Here is a 7920-nt window from a genome sequence, read left to right on the forward strand (position 1 = left end):
GAGAAGAGTCCACCTTCAGTAGGTAGACTCCTCAAGGGGAGGGACAGGATTCCTAACCCACAGTTGAAATTTCTGACCCAGAACTGTTCTTGTCTAAAAGAATGCAGGGACAAAAATAAAGAAGGGACTGAAGAAAAGGTGGTCCAATGACTGGACCTCCAATGGATGGATGAGGATCCGTTTCATGGGGGCAGGGGAGAACACCAAGGCCTGACACTATTACTGATGCTGTGATATGCTTACAAACAGGTGCATGGCATGGCAGTCCTCTGAAAGTCCCCACTAGCAGCTGACTGAGACAGAAGCAGATATTTACATCCAGCCATTGAACTGAAGTTGGGGATCCCTATGGTTGAATTAGGAGAAGTATTGAAGACGCTGAAGGGAAGCGTGACCTCATAGGAAGGCCAGCAGTCTCTATTTACCCAGACCCCAGGGAGCTCCCAGAGACTGAACCACCAACCAGGAGCATACAAGGGCCAGTCCAAGGACCCTGGCACAAATATAGTAGAGGTGTGTCTGATCTTGCCTTAGTAGAAGAAGATGAACTTAATCCTCAAGAAACTTGAGACCCCAGGGAAGGGGGAGGTTTGGTGCTGGGTAATACCCTTTCAAGGGCAAAGAAAATGAGGTATAGGATGAGGAACTTTGGGAGGGGGGACAGGGGTAACAATTGGGATGTAAATAGATAAAATATTAATAATAATTGAAAAACAAAAACAAATGAACAAAAACAAAACCAGAGTCATTCATCAATTGAAAGGAAGGTGGACAGCTGTCATCTCCCAGCTACTAGCAGTGTGTACTTCAGCTTTCTGATGGAAGTCAGGCTGCTCATGGAACAGCCTGACAGTATATTAGTATGATGTATACCATTTCGTTCTTCTGTAAGCATTTACGCAATCCAGGCAGCGTGTAAATGGACAGACTTGCCTATGTGCTCTACTGGTGTGCAGAGATTTCCCATGCTCAGACCATGGCCTGAAGGCTCTTCTTGGCTAAGTATACCTCTGTCGTGGCTCCTGTACAATGACTACAATACATGCATTTATCTTAGCAACCACATTCCAGGGAGCCTAACAGATGATATGACCCTGTGCCTCAGTTTCCTTATGTATAGGTTGAAGATGATCAGTTTAAAATTTGCTGTTCCCTTTAAAAATCTAGTTAGTGTGGTTGCTGTCATTTCAGGAAATTTGTAATGAGCATTTTTTAATTTTTATGTTTTTATATTTAGTAGTGGCTTGTGCTTGCTTGTGGCTAAATCGTTTTTCTTGCCTTCATTCTCTATGTCCATTGATATCAATAAATTGTACGCATTTATCATAAGGTTGTATTAGGAGGTTGATTGAGAGCATTTGTCAGGCTGGTGTTTACATTTAAGTGTTATATGCTTATAACTGTAAGCATGATAAGCTTATGGTTCATGATAAGCTATAGGCTTGTCACCACAGACACAGCTCTTCCTCTGTCTTTGTTGGGTGCCTGCTCTCTAGTAGGAGCCTCATCACTTGAACAAGACAATGTGGGTCTGAAGCTTCCCCCATGTTACTATGATGTTGGGTCTCTTTTGCAGTCAGTCTTTCTACCACTGTAACAGAACATCTGAACAAACAAAATAAAAGCAGAAAAGTGTCCTTTATTAAAAAAAGAAAGTCACCTCAGCACGTAATAATCAAAACACTAAACATACAACAAAGAAAATTAAAAGCTGAAAAGAAAAGTAGCCAAGTAACATATAAAGGCAGACTTATTAGAATTACACAGACTTCTCAATGAAGAATCTAAAAGCTAGAAGGACCTGGACAGATGTCTTGCAGACTCTGAAATGACAGATGCCAGCCCAGACTACTATACCCAGCCAAACTTTCAGTCACCATTGATGGAGAAAATAAGATATTCCACGATAAAATCAAATTTAAACCAGATATCTCTACAAATCCAGCCCTACAGAAGTCACTAAAAAGATATTTCAATCTCAAGAGATTAGCCACATTTAAAAAAAAAAACAAATTTAAACAATACATATCTACAAATCCAGCCCTATAGAAAGTAATAGAAGGAAAACTCCAACTTAAGGAGTTTAAAAATAAATAATCTCAGACAAGCAAAATCAAAGGAAAGGAAACACACACCATTACCACCACCATCAACAACAATAACAACAAAAAATAACAAGAATTGTCATCATTAGTCATTGATACCTCTCAATATCTATGGTCTCAATTTCTCAATAAAAAGACACAGATTAACAGAATGCAGATCCTGATGCAGATCCATCCTTCTACAGGATCTAAGAAACATATCTCAGCATAAAAGAAATACATTACCTCAGGGTAAAGGGTTGAGAAAGGATTTTTTTAAAAAAGGGGGAGTGGGTTGAGAAGCAAGCTAGCGTACACATTTTCATATCTGACAAAATAGACTTCAAACCAAAACTAATCAGAAGAGATAGGGAAGAACACCAAATACTCATCAAAGAAAAAATCCACTAAGATGACAGTTCAATTATTAACATCTGTGCCTAACTCAACAGCTCTCATGTTTGTAAAAGAAAGACAATAGCTTAAATCACATATTGACCCTCACATCCTGATAATGGGAGACATTAGTACCCAACTCTTACCAATAGACAGGTCATCCAGGCAAAAAATAAACAGAGAAATGCTGGGGTTAATAGATACTATGAACCAAATGGACCTAACAGATATTTGCAGGACATTTCACCCAAATACAAAAAAAAAAAATACCTTCTTCTCAGCACCTCCTGGAACTTTCTCCAAAATTAAATACATATTCAGGCACAAAGCAAGTCTCTACAGATACCAGAAAAAAAATGAATAATTCCCTTTATCCTATCAGACTACCACAGATTAAAGCTGGATATCAACAACAAGAGAAAGCTTTCAAACTCATGGAAACTGAACAAACTGTCTACTGAATGAAAAACAGGTCAAGACAGAAATAAAGAAATCAAAGACTTCCTAAAATTGAATGAAAATGAATACCCAAAATTATGGGACACAATGGAAGCAATCCTAGAAGGCAAGTTTGTAGTGCTAAGTACCCACATAAAAGAACTGGAGAGTCCCATACTAGCAACTTAACAGCACACCTGAAAGCTCTAGAACAAAAAGAAAAAATCATTCCCAAGAGGAGCAAAAGGCAAGAGATAATCAAACTCAGGCTAAAATCAATAAAATAGAAACAAATAGAACAATACAGCCAACAAAGCAAAGAATAGGTTCCCCGAGAAAAGCAACGAGATAGGCAAAGCCTTATCCAGATTAACTGAAAGGTAGAGAGAGAATATCCAAGTTAACAAAAATCAGAAGTGAAATGAGGACATGACAACAAGCACAGAGAAAATCCAAAGAATCATTCGGTCATCCTTCAAAAACACGTACTCCACAAAATTGGAAAATCCAAAAGAAAAGGATAATTCTCTCAATAGACACCACTCACCAAAGTTAAATCAAGATCAAATAAGCAATTTAAATAGATCTGTAAATCTGTAACTCCCAGTGAAATAGAAGCATTTAAAGTCTCCCGACCAAAAGAGCCCAGGCCAGATGGTTTTAGCACAGAACTCTACCAGACTTTCAAAGAACAGTTAACACCAATACTCCTCAAATTATTCTTGTTCTACTAAGAAGATTGGAGCAATAAAATGACTCCTAATAACATTCTGCCATACTGACAGATCAGTGCCTTGCTCAGCTATTACCAAGGAAGCTTTCTCCTGCAGATGATGGGAACAAATACAGAAACCCAGACCAGACAATATGGAGAGATTGGGAATCCTTGTAACATGCAGCCCAAATGGGATGCCTCTATCAAAACTCTCCTTTTAAGACGCAACAGGGGTTGTGGAAAGGGTTTGAGAGCCAGAGGGCACGGAGAACACCAGGAATAAAGGCCTTCTAGACACAACAGGAATGGCACACATGAGCGCAGAGAGACTGAGGCAGTAATGCACAGGACACACACAGGTACTCTTAGGGATCCTAGAACTGAAAGGAGAAGTAGACACGTGCCCCCATCTCTAACTCAGAAGCTATCTCCAATTGATAACAATTTGCAAATGAAAATCTAGTTTTCTTCAATTTACATTTTCACTGGCGAGACAAATAATTCTTAAGTGTAGGCCCCATGTGTGATAGTAGATTGTCAACAGGAAATGAACCCAACTGGATCTTTGGAAGTTGTCTCATTTTATTTTAGTGTGTGTGTGCTGGTGTGTGTGTGGGGGGGGGAGAGATTTGTCTCACTATTTAAAAAATTTAGCTTATATTTTTTTATATTTATATTTTATTTTATCTCTCTTTTTACCTTACAGATCCTTCTCATATATATTATTGCTTCCAGTTTAGTTAGATTCCTGAGTGTGTGAGGAAGTGGGTCTCTTTGTCAACATCTGTTTCTTATGTCTTTTCTAGACTTCTTTTCTTCTCTGCGTGTGTGTGGGATTGTCGTATTCCAATGTGTTTGTTTTGTTTTATATTATTATTATTATTATTATTATTATTATTATGTTCCTTAGAAGCCTGTTCTTTTCTAATGAGAGACAGAAACAGGGTGACTCTGGATGGAGAGGAGGTGGGCAGGAACTGGGAGGAGTAAAGGGAGGGGAAATTATAATCAGCATACATTAACTGAGGTAAAAATCTATTTTTAATAAAAGGAAAATATGAAGAAATTAATAGATAGATATCAAATAAAGTGATAAAAATTAAAAATAGCTCTACAGGTAAAAGTAAAGTTCCCACCACAGAGAAGAAAACATGACTGTGTAAGATGATGAATAACTTGATTGCTTTCTATTATAACCAGTTTGTGGTATATATATATATATATATATATATATATATATATATATCAAAACATCATGTTGATATAATGAAAGAGATAAAAGTACCCCAACTAGACATCCTATGCTATATATAACACCTCTCCCTTCCAATAATACAAGGAATGGGTTATAGCTTTTTGAGTCATTGGCTGAAGGTATTCTCAATTTTATTTTCTACCATCCACAACTTGAAAATAAGACCCTATTGCTAGAGATACTACATGCATATGACCTAGAACATAGAGAAATTTAGCTGTACTCAACTGGAAACTTTGGCCCTCCTGGCTAAGGTGCTTAATGCTGAAATATGCTCTACATGCTGCTGGAGGAGAAAAGTCATTGTCAGGGTCATCCAGTTATGAACCCTTTGAGCTACATCAGCAAATGCCAACTCACAGTACAAGTGTTAAAAGAGCAACCAACCAATTATTATTATTATTATTATTATTATTATTATTATCTTTAATCTTTTTTTTTACAGTAGTCATTATACTCCTCCCAGGTCTGCCCTCTCACAGCACCTCATCCCATTCCTCCTTCCCCCTCCCCATCTCCAAGAGGATGTCCCCACCCCACCCCACCAGGCCTCCCCACTTTCTGGGGCCTCAAGTCTCCCTAGGGTTAGGTGCATCTTCTCTCATTGAGGCCCGACTAGGCAGTCCTCTGCTGTATATATGTCGGGGGCCTCATACCAGCTCATGTATACTGCCTGGTTGGTGGCTCAGTGTCTGAAAGATCTCAGATGTTCAGGTTAGTTGAGACTGCTGGTCTTCCTATGGGGTCATCACCCTCATCCTCAGCTTCTCTCAGCCTTTCCCTAATTCAACCACAGTGGTCCTCAGCTTCTGTCTATTGGTTGGGCGTAAGTATCTGCATCTGATCAGTCAGCTGCTTGTTGGGCCTCTTGGAGGGCAGCCATGCTAGGCTCCTGTCTGTAAGCACACCATAACATCAGAAATAGTGTCAAGCTTTGGGGCCATCTCTTGAGATGGGTTCCAATTTGGGCTGGTCACTGGACTTCCTTTTCCACAGTCTCTTCTCCATTTTTGTCCCTGCAGTTCTTTTAGACAGGGACAATACTGGGCCAGAGTTTTTGACTGGGATGGCAACACCATTCTTGATGCCTTGTCTTTCTACTGGAGGTGGACTCTACAAGTTCCCTCTCCCAACTGGCAACCAACCATTTTTTAATTGGATATTTTTAAAAGACCCATTCCATGAACTGGACTGCATACTTGATATTGTGAATGAGGCTAAGAACCCAAGACTAGACACTAGATTTTCCTAAGGCAAAACAAACTTCTGTTATTCTGCTAAATAAACATAGCAATAGAACAACTTCTAATGACAGATTGCTACATTCACAAATTAGTGCAGCCCTCAACCTTCATCAGAGAAGCTTCTTCTTGTAGTGGATGGTACTTAACACAGAGATCCACAATTGAACAGTGTGCAGAGGATGAGAGACTTTGGAGAGCCCAGCCCTGAATAAGATATCTTTACAACACTCCTCACCTCAAGGCTCAGGGATCAATATGGAAGAAGGAGCTGAAAGATAAAAGCCAGAGGTGGTAAATTAGTTTAAGGAAACTATTTTTTCCATTCGCAGCAAGACGCACATCTGAACTCATGGAGACTCATCCACACGACCTAGAGAAGCTCAAGCCAGTCACAGCACAAAGTCTCACAATTGATCATTGTTGCAAGAGGGAAAATAAGTTTTCCTCAACAGAGTGACATTGAATATGTCCTCACACTCCAGCGCAGACCCCTATGATTAAGAGTAATTACCCAACACAAATCAGACTCCATGGTTTTTACAGTGACCCTCCCTCCCCCTGACCCCAGAAATTCCATTCATTTCAGTTTTTACAGTCAGGATGCGATTCTCTTGTCTTGAAGTTTCTCATACATTCAGCTATTTCACAGGATGCCTGATGTAGTCGATAGTGAAAGTTGTGGTAATGTAGTGGCTACGACCATAACACTGCAGCTTAACAACATCGTGGATGTGCTCTTCTCTGCAAGTGGCTATCAGGTTATCAGGAAATGACTGTCCACTTGAAAGAATCTTTTCCTTGATCGATTAATGCCTCTATCTGGGACCCTGAATAGGAAGAACTTCACAAGACAGGTCACATCATATGCCTTCCATTTACTTTGATCTGGTCCCAAATATCTTTAGGCTTTTTTTTGCCTCAAGGACAGAGGGCTGGATTGCACATAGGAGCAAACACTGACACAGATTTGTGTTTTCCATGATTTTTCAAAGCAAAAAAAAAAAAAAAAAAAAAAAAAAAAAAAACAGAGACAAGGTTTTCATTTTCTTTCTTTCTCCATCACATCTCATTCCCCTTTCTTTGTCCCCTGGTCTCTGTTCTAGCCTTTCTGCATCTCCTTTCTTTTCCTTTTCCATGGGGAAAACATTAACTTTGAATAGGGTGGTGGAAAAACTCATGCAGGAACTTCTTATGTGTTTCCGGCTTTCTCTTGTTCCATCACATCTTGAGAGGGAAAGGGGATGAATTTTAAGTACAATGGTCACGGAACCTACCTGTCCACATCTCAGTCTATAAACCTGCCCATCTATGCTCCCAGCTAAGGCATCTCTTTTTGTGTGACCACTCCTTCAACACCTTGGGGACCAGGCTATAAGAACCATGAGTCTTGGTACACCATTTCACGGTTATCTAAGTGATTTCACAAATCGATTCCTACTCATACTCAGAGCAACCAGAAACAATGGAGACCCGGAGACCTTCCCATCTCTACCCCACACCCAAATTATTACTCTGACACACATCTCCTGGCTCTGCTTTATGTTATTTCTGCTCTGTTTCTTTCAAAATATATTTTATCCCTTTTCTTAAAAGATTGGAGGGGGAAAAGGAAGAAAGAAAAGGAAAGATAAAATAATAAAAGTTAGCCTGTTAGTCAACACTTAAGCATGCTTAGCACTCTCTGTCAGAGCACTGCACAGGGCTACTCATAGCTCCACACAGAAGGAACTCTTGAGCTGGCCTTCTCCAAGGTCCACCATCTGCTGTCCTGCTTGATGCCTGTCTCCC

The sequence above is a fragment of the Arvicanthis niloticus genome, chromosome 14 (genome assembly GCF_011762505.2).
Source record: "Arvicanthis niloticus isolate mArvNil1 chromosome 14, mArvNil1.pat.X, whole genome shotgun sequence".
NCBI lineage: Eukaryota > Metazoa > Chordata > Mammalia > Rodentia > Muridae > Arvicanthis > Arvicanthis niloticus.